This window comes from Ictidomys tridecemlineatus, chromosome 4 (assembly GCF_052094955.1).
Source record: "Ictidomys tridecemlineatus isolate mIctTri1 chromosome 4, mIctTri1.hap1, whole genome shotgun sequence".
NCBI classification, from domain to species: Eukaryota; Metazoa; Chordata; class Mammalia; order Rodentia; family Sciuridae; genus Ictidomys; species Ictidomys tridecemlineatus.
Window position 1 is genome coordinate 53,848,349 of NC_135480.1, and position 15,482 is coordinate 53,863,830.

A 15,482-nucleotide genomic window follows, 5' to 3' on the forward strand; every position below is an offset into this window, starting at 1 on the left:
TCTTGGGGGATCAGGGCGCCAGGCTTCTCTCTCTGTTCCTATCTCTCTTTCCTTCTATCCCCAAATGTTGATTCTTCTGTCTGTTGGTTCACTCATTTATTCAGATTTCTTTTCTCTGTGTGCTGAGGATTAAAACATTCAGGGCCTTGCACATGCTAAGCACACACTCTACCACTGAGATGCACCCTCAGCCAGAAATATTTTAGGGCATTAAAAATGCTTCTGTCCAACAAGGCACAGTGGCACACACCTGTAATCCCAGTGACTTGGGCCACTGAGGCTGGTTTGAGACCAGCCTCAGCAACTTAGTGAGACCCTGATTTACAACAAAAAGTAGCAGGGACTGGGGATATAGCTCAGTGGTAAAGTGCCCCTGGGTTCAATACCGAGTAGCAAAAAAATAAAGAATAGTCACTGCACTGGGGATGGAAAGCATCCTGTAAACAGCATGACCAGCCTACTTTCAGTGGTGAGGGCAGCTGCAACACGAGGCACTGAGCACCGTGGGGAGAGGCCAGGGGAGAGCAGAGAGAGGTATCATGGGAACCACGTAGGCAACCCAGATCACAGCACCCAGGTGCATGCAGAGGAGAAGCCCAGAGAGTTAAGTGCTGAGATAGCTACTTCTGGTTTCAGAGGCTGTGTCCTCTGAAGATGTGTGCTGGCTTTGACCATTAATGAGAGCATCATCCTAACAGCAAGGGCTGGGCTGAACTGGCCCAGGAAGTGAAGGGGGAGCTAGTGAACAAGGTCAACTCTTTCAGCAAATAAGGCCCAGAAGGTACAACAGGTGGAGTGGAGGCCTGGGATATTAAGGGTGAGACTTGTATGGCTTTTAAGATGAGGCACAAACATGTGTAGATGACCACGGGAAGGAATGGTAGTAATAGTAACAGCAGCACATAGGGCACTTTCTGGTACCAACCACTGTTCTATGTGGTTTACCTGAATTAACCCACAATTCCCTGTTTTACAGATAGGGAAATTGAGTGACCAGGGGCTAGGTAGAGTCTCCCTGCTGGTCAGTTCAAGAGCTGTGATTTGAACTTATGTGGTCTTCACCAGAGTCTTTGCCACCAACCACCAAGCAAGTAACTCTAGGAGGAGTTGAAGTCAGGGAATGGAGTATGGTGGGAATGAAGTTGGAGCATGGGATCAGTGCCTGAAATTAGTGCTGTCAATTATATAAAGGAGCCCTGTGTGGTGAATCTTAGTGTGCAGACCACATTTAGGTCCCTTGAGACTTGGGGATCCTGGACTTGGAGGGCCTCATTCTGAGTAGAGGAGGAAGGGCAATGGCCTATGGCCTGACCTGGGGTGGAAAAACCACAGGATGGAGGCAGGGAAAAGGCTGCCAGGCAACTTCAATGATGGAGTGAAGCTGGAGAGAGAAGACAGGCAGACCACAGGGCTGAGGAATAAGGGCCAAGCACAGGAGTCACAGGTGGGAGGGAACCACATATGGTAGTGGTGGGGTGCTGACCAAAAGGATGGGAGGTGATGAGCAGAGAGGATCCTCTGTCTTTTCAGCTGTCTTGGGGTCTGTAGCTTCCCCTCCCGCACTGATGCTGCCCACCAGTCTTCCTGAAAGAGCCTTTAGTCAAGTGAATGCCATACTAAAGGAATCCCATGGCAGAGACGTCCACTCCTATCATACCTAGAGGATGCTCAAAGAAAAAAAAATAAAGACACACAGATGGGAAAGAAAGCAATAAAACTGTTCCCCACACAGGACATGAGGTTCCATTCAGAGTGAACAACAATGAATGCTGGGGAAGAAGCTCAATGGTCAAGCACCCAATTCAATCCCCAGTACTGGAAAAAGAGCAAAACTAAGGACTCCTGCTCTATGGAAGATGCTATGAACAAAATGAAATGACAAGCCATGAATTGCAAAAAAAGATTTGCAAAACATAGATCTCAATGCAGTATAGAGAAGTCCTGAACTCAATAAGAAAACAACACATTTTTTTTTAAATGGGCAAAAGATTGGAACAAACACTTCACCAACAATATACCCATGGCTGAGAAAACATGAAACTATGCTGAACATCATTAGTCATTAGGAAAATACAGACTGGAGCCCTAATGAGATACCACTACTCATTTGTTAGACAGGCTACAATTTGAAAACAAAAAAAGAATAGTAACAAATGACAATGTCAAAATCTAGTGAGGATGTGGAGCAACTGGAATTCTCATTCATTATTGGTAGAAAGTAGAAACGGTACAGTTGTTTCCTAACAAGTCCCACATGTTTACCTTATGATTCAGCAATGCCACCCTTAACAATTTACCCAACAGAAATGAAAACTTATGTCCACATGTCTATGCACCAATGGTTGTTGTAGCAGCTTTATTTATAACTGCCCCAAACTGGCTGGGTACAGTTCCCCATGCCTGTAATGGCTTGGGAGGCTAAGGCAAGAGAGTGGCAAGTTCAAAGCCTCAGTAACTTAGTAATTTAGCAAGGCCTTAAGTAACTTAGTAAGACTCTTTTCCAAAATTTTAAAAATTTTTCAAAAAGAAAACATATGGGTGCTGGGGGTGGAGTGGGGTGAGGCTGGGATTGTTGCTCAGTGGTTAAGCACCTCTGGGTTCAATCTCTGGTACAAAAAAAAAAAAATAATAAACCAACAAAAATACTGCCAAAATCTAGATGCAAAGTAAAAATCCTTCAATTGGTGAATGTATAAGTAATCTGTAGGGAAATACAATAATACACAAGCAAAAGACAATAAACTACTGATCTGAGCAACTACATAGATGAATCTCAAATGTATCCTGCTCAGTGAATGAAGCCAGACTAGAAAGCCCACAACGCCATTTATGCATGATTCTGAAAAAAGAAAAACCACAAGGACTCAGGGAGAGAAAATGACAACAAGAGATGAAAGAATTTTCTGAGGTAATGAAACTGGTTAACCTTGATCTTGGTGGAGAGTACATGATGTCATTTGTCAAAATCCCTAACTATAGGCTAAAAAGGGTGAATTTTACTGTTTGTAATTACCCCTCAATAAATGACATTTTTACAAAAATTTACCATGGCTCCCAGGTTTCCACTTCTTCAAAACAAAATTCCATGCTTGGCTTTCTGGGCCTTTCTAATCTTGACCCCCATGGAGTCTACCTCATTGCCCATGCTACCTTGTGCTTGAACTAGCTCGTTTCTTCATCATTTTGTTGACACCCTATTTTTGGATTTCTGAGCCTTTCTGCAAAATTGTACCTCTCACAGTCAATGCCCTCCTGTCTGCCTCTCCAAAAGCACACCTAGGACACAGAGAGTGGCATGTTCTACTCTGCAGCGTGGGCTTCACCGAACTACCAGTTTCTTCCAGTCTAATACATCACTCAGGACTGACCCCTCGCTCAGAGTGTTCCCGGTGTCTCCGGTGTTATTCTGATGGCTGGTTGCTCATCAACACAAGTGCACGATGCACTTACCTCTATACCCATCCCTTAAATAACTGCCACCTACCACACCCAGCACACAGTAGGGTTCCAATGCAATGCACCCAGGAGGGAGAATGGCCACCAAGATCCAGCATATAGAGATATCTGAGCTGCATCTTTAGGGGTGGGTCTGGAAGAACTCATGAGGCACCATCAGGGCCAAGGGCAGTGGAGAATGCGCACAAAGTGCCTAATTCCAGAGGTGCAAGATGCCTCCACACAGCCAAGGGCACACGCACTCAGACCACTTACCTGATCTTCATAGGGTCGCCTGGCAGTGCCCACCGCCACTGCCTTGATGAACAACTGCACGATGAGAGGGAGCAGGAGGGCCCCAGCGGGTACAGCCACTAGGATGCTGTGCACAGGCTAAGAAGGGAAGCCATGGAAGAGCTCCTCCCTGGCCCCGCCTTTCAACCCGACTCCTCCCTCCCTCGCTCCTGCCCCAGCTAGCACAACCCACCAGCTCTCCCTCCCTGGACTGGACAGTTAGTCCAGTGCACCCAAGGGAAACCTCACTCCACCACACTGTCCCCCCACCTTTCCCTTTCCAACTTTCATTACCCTACTCTGTGCCCCCCTAGATTCTTAACTCCACTGGCATCCTACCCTGCCCAGTCCCTGACCCCACTGGCCTTCCACATGTCCTTCACAGGTTCTCTCAAGTGACTTCTCCCTCTAGCCCCGCCCACGTCAGCCCCGCCCCGCCCCCCACCAACTCTCACTGAGCCCCCCCCCAACTGTCACTGTGCCCTTCCTAGGATGTTTGCCCCTCCCTCCCCACCAGACCAGCTCTTCCCAGTGTGGGCCCTTGAGACTGTGTGGATACGTCATAGTTTGGTCCAGAAATGCCGTGGGCGTCCTGCGTATGATGAAAAGCACGCAGGTGGCCAGCACAGTTCCCAGATAGAGGCAGAGGGACACGAGGACTAGCAGGTAGAGCCGGATGTTTCGGTGCCCCACACAGTTATTCACCCAACTGCAATGGTGGTCGAACTCCTAGGAGAGAGGAATGAGGACTCAGGGTCCCGTTGCGACTGGCCTCCATCACCCCCTAATCCTGAGGCCCATCACCCCCTATTCCCAACGTAGCCCTCTAGGCCACCTGCTCTTGGCCCTACATACTGGTTCCCATCTCAGGGAGAACCTGGCATTTCCATGGTTAGAGCACAGTTAGGACCCCGTGGCTCATCAGGTCACCTGTCCTGCCTGAGGTCTTTAGAGACAAAACCTGCCTGGTGTTACTTGGAGCAGGATGGATAAGGATGAAAATAAACACCCTTGCCCTACCAGCTGTCTGAACTTGTGAACCCGAGCAGGGTGGGCACATCAGAGAAATGCACTCAGAACCCAGGAAACCCTCCAACTGGGACACCCAGACCAAGACAGGCAAAGATTCCCAGGACAGGGCAGCAGTCAGCCTAAAGGGCTGGGGATCTAGTATCAGCAAGCCAGGAGAGGGGACAGTCACTGCTTTTCCTCCCCCTGACTCCACCAGGTTCCGCACAGAGGGGATGCCCTTTGCATGTCAGCACCTGTGCAAGCAAGGCCAGCCTCCCTGGGCAGGTCCTGACATTGAGGTGTTGACGTCTCTATGCCACTAGAAGCAGTTTGGGAAGATGGTCTCATACCCACCCCCCGGCCCACTCATGTCGTGCGGTTCCTGGTCCTGGCCAGGTGCCCGGGGATGGGTTGGTGGATGGACAGGGAGGAGGAACACTCACTTCCACACAGATGTCACAACTCTCGCAGTGGAAGGTTCGAGGCAGGCGGTGAAAATAACAGGTGGGACACCACGGCATGTCGTATAACCTGCCATTCACTCGTGCCCTGTACAGAGCCTCAGGGTCCTGCTCGAAGGCGCCTGGCAGGGGAAGAGGTTTGGGCAGTGGAGGAGGCCCTTGTATCACTCTGATGCTCGGGGCAGCCCCATAGCATCACTGGGCAACAAGAAGGTGGGGAGGAGGAGGGCAGGGCAATCCCGGTCCTTGTTGAGCAAGCTGACCACTCAGATGGGCGGACAGAGAGAAGGACTTTCCAGCCACAAGAGCTCTACGTGGAGCTCCCCCCTTTGGAATAGTGATCAGTGCTTGGAGTCGGGTGTGAAATGGGAAGGAGGAAGGGTGAACTGTGTGGTTGGAAGAGCCTGCTGCCTCTCTTGCCGGGTCCTCCCTTCTAAAGCAACTGGAAAACCTCCAGGATTCTGTGTTTTCACACTTCAGTGGCTTGGGAAATGAAGTGCCAGGGCCCAAGTCATCATAACAGGGTAAGAAGGGATCCTGAGGACACAGGTAGGGTCAACCCTTTAGAAATGGCCCCTGTAGGCACCAGCCCTTGGGGTGCCACCTCCCTCTCCCAGGGGTCTGAGGTCTTACCTCTGTGTAAAATTCCTGGGTCTGAGATGTTCATGGAAATGAGGCTATATAAACTGAGTAGGCAGAGAAGGCCTGAGGCCACTGGAAAGACCCACTCTCCATTTTGCACCAGTGCTCGGCATCTGAAACCAGGGCCAGACTCAGTTCTAGTCGGGGGCAACCCGGAGCCCCCATGAGGCTTAAGGAGACAGACCCCATTCCCTCCACCAAGTGTCACCAGCATTACCAGCCTCCCACAGTCCTCCCAAAGCCTCAGGCTCCCCACATCGCTGTGCTTCTCACTAAATATCCTCCTTCCCCTCCTGGCCTCCCTCCTCCTCCCTGCCTCTGCACTCTCACTGTCTATTTCTCATCTGTCTCTTGGTGAGAAACCCAACAGCTGGCTCAGAGACTCACGTGAAAGTGAAGTATATGGTGCTCAGGGACACCAGGGCCGCTACAGTCACACAAGCCCAAAGGCTGGAGAAAAGCCAGGATCTGGCTGGGGGTTGGGGTGGGGACAATAAGTCGTCTGATACAGTCATGCTTCGCTGCCTGCTCTCAAACAAATGAGAGCCAACCGCTCCTTCTCCTGGGTTGGCACCCAGAGTACCATGACTACAAGTGTGACATCATAGAGGTTCCGGAATGGGGGCTCTGGCTGCTTCCAGTGCCCTCTGATATCAACCCTCCTCTGCCCTCACATACACACTTGTAGACTGGGACATCCTGCTCTTACACTGGTGGCTTTGTTGGAGCTTGTGAGGATGGGATGTAGTTTGTCCCCCAAAGGTTCATAGGCTGGAGGCTAGGTCCTGGGTGCGGCAGTGTTGAGGGGGTAGGACTTGCAAGAATTGGGGCCTATTACTGGTATGTGGTAGCTCATCATTGGAACCTGGCTCTAGCATTGTGGCCGACATTTGATATTATCTTAATATAAATGAGATACATTCTGGCTTCGATGACTTCTTTTTTGTAAATATCCTTATAACTCTCAATACTCAATATAATATATATATATTAATATGTATATTAAAACATATATTTATATATTGTATATAAATATACATCATATATTTATATTTATATATATTCCCTACTGTTTGAACACAATTGTACAAATCCAACTGGTCTTGCAAGGCCACATTTCTCTCAGCAAGTCCCCCAGTGAGTTGCACTCTGAACAATTTTTAATCTAGCTGTCTGTTTCTCCGCTCTCATGGCACACAGGGGCTGTTCCTCATGTATGTACTGGGAATGGGTTGCTCCAGAACACTGTCACATTGCAGATCCTGTTGAATATGTCTCAGTAAGACTTGAGCAGCTGCATCTCACAAGTCCCCTGGAGATGCTGCCATTGATGGTTTGAGGACCACATACTAGGTAGCAAGGCATTAGAGAAAAGCATAGCTCCAACGGAAGAGTTTGCACGTTTTGATAAAATATAAGAAATAGTTTCTTAACAGAGCACGATAGCATTAAACCAACTATTCCTGATGAGAATGTGGAAGGCCCATGTCTCAATGCAATCCTTGATTATACCTCAAAAGGAAGTAAGAGACAACTCTTGTGCCAAATCCATTTGTCTTTCTTTTTCCTTCCTATATTTTTTCCTTTTGTGTCTAAATATATAATTTTAACTCTGTTTTGTTTCTTAACTTCTTTTATTCTCTCTATTAAACTTCTAAGAAACTTTGTTTAAAATATTTTACTGATTACTTTTATAGTTATACTTACCTTTGTGAACCATCTAACTCTTCATCACTCAGAATGCTCTTAGTAAAGTAAAAGATTATCAATATTGGACAATCATTTTTGAAGGTATATGCAAAAGCTTCTACTATTGTGGGGTAAGGTGGAAAAGATAACAACTCTCAATACTCAATTATTGATTTCTTACTGTATATAACACACACACACAAACACACATATTATCAACATTGTATTCCTTTATGAAATTATTTAAAGACCTTCTTCATAAAATGCAAATAAATATTGGTTGTTTGATATTTCATTCTGATTTTAAGATTATTTATTTTGACGTATTTTGTATAGATATTGATATAGAAGTCAAATTATGGTGTATATTTTCTGGAAATAGATTGTTTTGTTTGAAAAGCAACCAAAAAACATAGTGATCTTTTTTTTTCTTTTCTCATCAGAGACAAAAAAATGACACATGCAGGAAGTTTATGGGAATAAAACTAATTTTTCATAGTTTAAAAAAAAAACAAGGATTGGGGCCTAATGGGAGGTAATTCAGCCACTGGGCATGAGGCCCTTGGAAGGGAGTAATGGACTTCTCATGGGCCCCTGTTAGTTCCTGTGAGGGGGGGGGTGTTATAAAAAGAACAAGACTTATCCTCCCCAGTTTCTGGCCATTCAGTCTCTACCCCTTGCAGGTCCTCCCACCATGATGCCAGTCACCATGTTGTGATCACTCTCACCAAAGGTCAGTCTCAGGGGCTGCCAAATGTTGGACTCTTGAGTTAAATAAACCTCATCTCTTTATAAAGTACCCATTCTTGGGTATTTTGTTTTTAAGGGATGCTAAGTTTCCTTACCACATGATACAACAGTCTAGTAATGCATTTCCCTATTATCAGCATCCAGGTCATTATCAGACTAATGTGATTAAGGTGATGGTTCAATAAATATATAGGTTCAATAGGTTTCTATGTATCCATGGTTTTATTTTGATGTGGTCATTTCCTCAAAGTCATTTCTGTTAGAATGAATGTTATTTACACTTCTGTGTGTGTGTGTGTGTGTGTGTGTGTGTGTGTGTGTGTGTTGGTTGAAATCCTATCGAAGGCCTTGCATATGCTAAGCATGTGCTCAATCACTGTGCCACATGCCCTGCACTTTTTAATATATTTTAATTGCTATTGTAGAGTTACTTCCTTGTATTGTTGTAACAGTTCAAACTGACCTGAAGGCTCACTGAGATTCAGTAACAGCTATAGCCTCAAGAGACCAATCAATGGTGTGTGTGATTTTTTTTTTTCTGGATAGAAAATCTTTTCAATGAATCAGAAAATAAATTATTATTTTCAAGCTCAAATGAGCTCTACTTCTCACAGTGGGATATACCAAAATTGTATTTCTCTTGGTGTTTTTTACATATATTTACAGAATGATGCATAGATTTTCTGGATACTCATGTGGCTATATTAAGTATTGTTTTCACTTATGACCATTATTTCAGAGTACTTTGAATTTTCCTTCATAGGTCCAATTGACCTCAAATTTATCTGTGAACAATAAATGATTTTTTACAATTCATTTTGGGAAAATAATATGATTAAAGAATTATTCTTATTTTCTATGGCCCTTACATCACATGACTTATGGTGTGAACTTTTCAGGGGTAATATTTTCACAGGTGTAAAATGTGGAAGTTTCATTCTTTGATGTTTTTCTATTCTCAGAGAATAGTAAGGTACCTGTTTACCAGGACCACATGTGTTTTAACACCACACTATTCTCTAAGATTATTCTTTTATCCTGAAGTAGTGTTACTTAATTCCTGCTCCAGGAATAGTAATAGAGGTGTAAAAGATTATTCCATTGTTAAAAGACTGTTTTTAAGTTTATCAGTACTTCTGCCAAAAGTAAAAATTGGAGGTATAAAATGAATTGGATTTGCAGTAAAATAATTTCACCTGAAAATAAACACAAGTTTGAATCACATTTGAATGCTGTACAATGTTCCTTTCATGAGGGCATTTGATTGGCATTAGCAAAGTCTTTCATTGTATTTTTGTGACCTAAAGTTTCCTCATTGTTTATATAGAGAGAGTGATCAAATACTGCCTTTGAGGAAATAAAATATTCAAATGCCCAAATCTAAGTACAATGCACAACTTAAAAATACATGATTTTATTTTAATCTTTATTCTTTTTTCATTTTTTCACTCATATACTGAATTAATATGTTTATATTATGAGTGAATCAATACTTTGAGGAAAATACAGTTAACTGTAAGATCTCTTTCAGTCAGAAGATAATTTCTTCCTATCTGATGGTTAAATAAAACTCCATTGTGTTTACATATCCCATTTTCTTTACCTGTTATCTATTGATATACACCTAGACTGGTTCTACAATTTGGCTACTGTGAATTGTGCTGCTATAAACATGGGAAAGCATGTATCTAAAATATGCTGTCTGTAATTCTTTTGGATAGATACCAAGAAGTGGTATAGCTGGATATTACAGTATTACCTGTTTAGTTTTTGGAGGAACCTCCATTCGATTTCCATAGTGCCTGTACTAATTTACTTTTCCCACCGACAGTGGATAAGGGTTCCTTTTTCTCACACCTTTGCAAACATTGTTATTTCTGTTGAGATGGAATCTCAGCATAGTTTTGATTTGCATTTCCCTTATGTGTAAAGATATTGAACACTTTTCATACAATTGCCATTTATTCTTCTCTGGAGGAGTGTCTGTTAGGTTCATTTGCCCACTTACTGAATTGGTTACTTGCTTAAATGGTGTTGAGTCTTTTGAGTTCCTTATATATTCTCGATATTAATCCTCTGTCAGAAGAGTTGGCAAAGATTTTTTCCTCCCATTCTGAAGGGTTCTCTTCCTGCTGTTGTTTCCTTTGTTGTGTAACTTTTTTGTTTGGTGTCATTCCTTTTCTTGAGACTTGGCATTACTTCCTGAGCTCTAGGAGTCCTTGTTGCCTGCACCTATAGGTTAGAGTCTCTCCTATGTCCTCTTCTAGCAGTTGCATGACTTCTGGTCTTATTCCTAGGTCTTTGATCCAATTTGAATTGATTTATGTAGGGTGAGAAAGAGGGATCCAGATTGAACCTTTACATTTGGATATTGTTTTTCTTTTCTTCAACAAAGGTTTTGGGCAATTGTGTCAAGAATCAGATGAGTTTTTTTTAAAAAAAAAGGAATACGATGAGTGAAGCTATATGGGCTTACATGTCTCTTCTTCTATATAAATTTGACAGAAGGACTTATTTTATGTTTCTACTCTTAATACCAACCATTAACTAATTTAACATTAACTTGAATTTTCCTCCCATTCTGAAGGTTAGCTAACTAACCTTCATTAACTTGAATCTCATGCCAGTTAGTGAGATGTATTCTTGAAATCACTTTCTGCTGGTTTTGAAGTTGACATACACAAGAAAGTGAACTTTAAAATGTAAATCTGTAATAACTATCCATTTAAATATTTTAATTGGTGTTTAGTGTCCACTCATACACTTGCTTATGTTTTCTGATGAAAATTCTGCTTTGAATTGAGTCACCTCCATCTGGCCTGGAGCTGTCAAGTCATGCCTTTTTCGCTGTCTGGTATGTTTGTAACTTGCTGTTTCAGCTGGATAATTCTTGCTGTTTCTTCACATCTCCTTAAAATGTCATCTGCTGAAGGTGGCCTTCCATGATCTGTTCTCAACTACCCATTTCCTGTTATCTCCGAAACCTGGATCTTACTCCATACCCTTTTATCTTAATTTTATTTTATGAAGCAGAACATACTTTTCTTTTCCCTAAATGTAATTTGTGCTGGTTGCTGGGATAATAAACAGAGGTAGTTTCCATGTGATAGAAGGTGGGGATGGTGAAGGCCCCATTAGCTAAGCAGGATAAAGTGCAGGTATAAGCTTGAATTTACTAATGGTATATAGTTAGTATTTATGGCACAAAAACTGCTTTTTTTAAAAAAAAATTCATTCTGATTGCAGACCATTTTCCTTATATCTTGAGTTTTACCTGTCCCCACCCATCCTTACCAGTGGGAAATGGAGAATAGTAGAAGAAAGAAGCAGCATGTAAGTTTGATGTGGGATTTGTAGTCCTATATTTATAAGTGCCTTTTTAAATAGCATGTACAGTTTGTAGATCAAAACACTCCCTCTGGTCCTTGTAGGATACTTATATCTTGAGTCTTTCTCAAGCATTTAAATGTGATCTGTGTAATGCTGGAAGTTTCATTTGATAAGCAGACAATGTTAGCTTCAAGTCTTGGTCCCTTGGAGCAGGGTCTGGCATAGTCACAGAAATAATCAAGGAGAACTGGTAGCAGAGCAGTCCTCAGGAGGAAGCCCTTCCAGTGCTTCACAGCTGAGGGCTAGTGGTGGGGGGGTAGGGTTTGTTTCCTCAGCTGCCTTCCTGAGTGTCCCTGTGTTGATTCAGCCCTCTGGACATGGAAGTCTCCATAAAGAGGTTTGATCAGTCAGTCACATGCAAAGATACAGGGTATCTCTTGGGACACTGGTGTGGCCAAGTAAAGGAGATATTCCATTTCTATGATATGAAAAATGATGTGTTTATCATGGAGTTTCCATATATCAGAGTTAAGAGCACGTTCTGGGTCTTAGAGATTCTCTAATGTTGATCCTCCTGTAAGATACTCACCAAGTAATTTTTTCAAACTTCTTGAACTCCTCTTGGGAGGAACTTGTATTCCTGAGGTCGCCCAGTTCACCTTTCCATGATGGGTGATGGGGCAGCTTGAGATGGAGGGGCAGCTTGAGAATTCTCTTAGAGTTGGAAGTTGGGTTGTTGTTCATAGTTTCTAGATGACTCCTGAATTTACAGGCAATCACATATGTGAGTTCAGAAGAGCAGCAACTTTTGTGTAAAAAAATAAAAACATATATATTTCTTTCTCTGTTTCTTGATTTGTTGTTCCAGCTTTCATAACTTGATAGCTTTTGTTAATGATACAATTGTATATCCCAATCTGTCTTATATGATTGTTTGGCCTGTTGCCATTTGTATTTTGGTGGTAGCTGTGTGCGTGTGTTTATTGATTACTGTATATCACTTACTCTTTAAAGAAGATGCTATGGGGTTCAATTCGGAGGAAAATTGCATTGCCCCACAAGTGGTTTATTGGAAAAATGGGGATCGTGTGTTTTTCAGCACTTAATATCTTGGCTGCATTTTATTGTGCATCACAATTGTGAGGAAAAAGGAAACATTGAACCATTAAGACTATAACAATCATGTCTAGTGGGAAATTAGTGAAGAAAAATTCTCATTAACTCTCAACATAATCTTGGTTTCATTAATATGGAATCTTCAATATTCAGATTATCATGACTACTTTAAACAAAATATAAATAAAATTAATTGTGTGATATTATTTAAGATTAGGTATACATATTCTGCTTCATTAAGGGATGTGTGGAATATCTTTGTCTTTTGGGGATAGATCATTCATACTTCTAGTCATGAACTATGTGCAGTGTTTTTTGGGTTTATAATGGTTAACCTAGATCAAATTTATTTTTGTTGAGTCTTTATTACATAATAAAATTGATATAAATATTTAAATTATGCATTGGTGTTATTGGCATTCATATAGAATTGAATAAATTTGTGTTAAAAATTACAAAGTGAAATGAGATCACATTAATTCTAGCAGGGTTTTAAGTATGTGTATGGCTGTAGTCCTACACTGCCTACTCAATGATTTGTGATGTATTTTTGAAGAGATAGTAAATTGAAGGGGTCTTGGTAAATGGTGACCATGTAGTTTGGGCCAAGGGATAACCTTCTTCTCTGCTGCTATGGCCACTTTGTTCTTATGGCAGCATGCCACCAAGGGAGTAGCTGCTGAGAGAGGCTGGTTAAAATCAATAACTGAGCCTCTAGTTACATGGTTGAATGTTACTGTGGGATGCCAGGACCTTCACACTCTATATCCACTCAGTATGTCTTAACCCTAGGCCTTGTGGCTGCCAGATTTTCTGTCTTTTCTTTCAGGACCAGTAAATTCTTCTTTATCTTGTGGCATTACCAACCTCCTCATCCATACCCTCACATTCAATTCCATGACTTCCTCCTGCCCTTTTGGTACAGGGTGACCAGATCATGCAGGTCTTTACGGGTGTAATTCCTTTGTTCTTTAGTCCCCTTCAGTGCTTCCCTAGCTGTGCAATGCTGTGATGGACCCTCTTTTATAGGCCTGGCATAAAGGATATAAGGTGAATGCAGTACCCTTCTACTTGTCTGCAAACCTGATGCCACACCTATGCTATTGTCTTATTGCTCTTAATTGTAAGAGGTTGGTTACTGTTGCAGTGTCAGAATGGTCAGAGAAGTCTTAGAAAACAAAATCTTTGTAGGCATCCAACCAGCATCCTCATACCATGTATCAAGGCCTTAGATTTTTTCTAGCTCTAGCTCCCTCTTTGATTAAATAGCCAATTTCCGCTGAATTTCAGGTACTGACTAGAGAACTCTGCAATTGATATCATGTCCCCTTCACTATTCTAGCCACTTTACACTGAGCTGAGAATCCCGGATCCTCATATATACCCTGTGAGATTAATAATAATGCTTTTCTTTTACATAGAAAGTAATAGAAGCAGAGAAATTCAGTGGTGTGCTCCAGGTCCTATAAACCAGTCCAGAACTTTTGACTCCAAATCAAGAAGTTCTATGCCTGAAATCAGCCTTATGTAATGACTCTTTTTCTCAAAAATGTCAATGACTTTGTATTTCTTCTGGAAAATATACAAGTTTAGGGCTCAGGGGCATCCAGACTTAAATCTCAGAGGCTTCAATCCTCTTGCCTTTACTTAATTCCCACCATTGCCCAAACTGTGCATTCTGTCCAGTTGAATTCTCCACCTGCCACCAGCTTTTGCTCACACCTCCGTGACTCCTCCCTTCTTTCCTTGTTTACAACATTCATTCACTCTCTGATTTCACAAAACTCCTACTGGGAAACGTCGCATTAGAGTTGAGTCTCGTATGTACAAGGCCTTCAATCCCTGTGGACACATGGAGGGCTGGTGCTCCATGTGTGTTCTCTCGAGCTTTCTTCCCTGAGAGACCAGGTTCAAGCTCTGTAGCTCTCATACAAAATATGAGAAGGTTTGTGGGAAGCCTTCCAAGTTCTCTCTAAAGGGATTTTCTGGGACACATGAATCTATGTCATAGGAAGTCAAAAATCAGTGCACTGAATCAATAAATTGCATGTATGAACAGGTGTCTTTTGATCAGCGGTGAGAGTGCTGTTAAAGTAGCAGGCAAATGACAGTCAGAGTCAATGGGTAAGACAGTGCAGTTTCTTTTGGTGTGCCTGTTAGTGGTTATTTTCATTGAGAGTTCTCAGTGAAGGCTGGTAATGCTGTTGAAGACATGCTTCAGTGCTTAGGGCTCAGTAGGCAAAGCTGAAATGTTTGAAGCAGACTTATTGGTTTGATTATTCAGTTCCTTTTTTTTTTTCAACAGAAAAGTGCAGATCATAATTTGGATCATGAAGACTTTGCATAAACTAATGAGCAAATAAAAAGGAGAGCAGCATTGGTGGTCATTTGTGACCACAGAATAGGTTTTTTGTTGTTGTTCTTTATTATTTAAGCATATGTCTTGTTTGTAATTGACACATAGTAATTTCACATATTCTGTGCCATTCCAATGCATGCATGCCATCTTTAATGATCAGATAAAACTCAATTGGCATTTTTATAACCTCAGATGTTTATCATTTCCTTGGGGGGGCCACATTTAAAATCCTACTACATTTTTGAATTTTGCAATTAGCTTTTGTGAACCATAGTTGTCTTACTCTATTTTTATACATATTTTCTTCAAAAGATACTTTTAATTGGTATTACAAAGGTTTCCAATTTTTAAAATAATGCTCTAAATTTTGGAAATGTTAAAATTTATCCACTTCA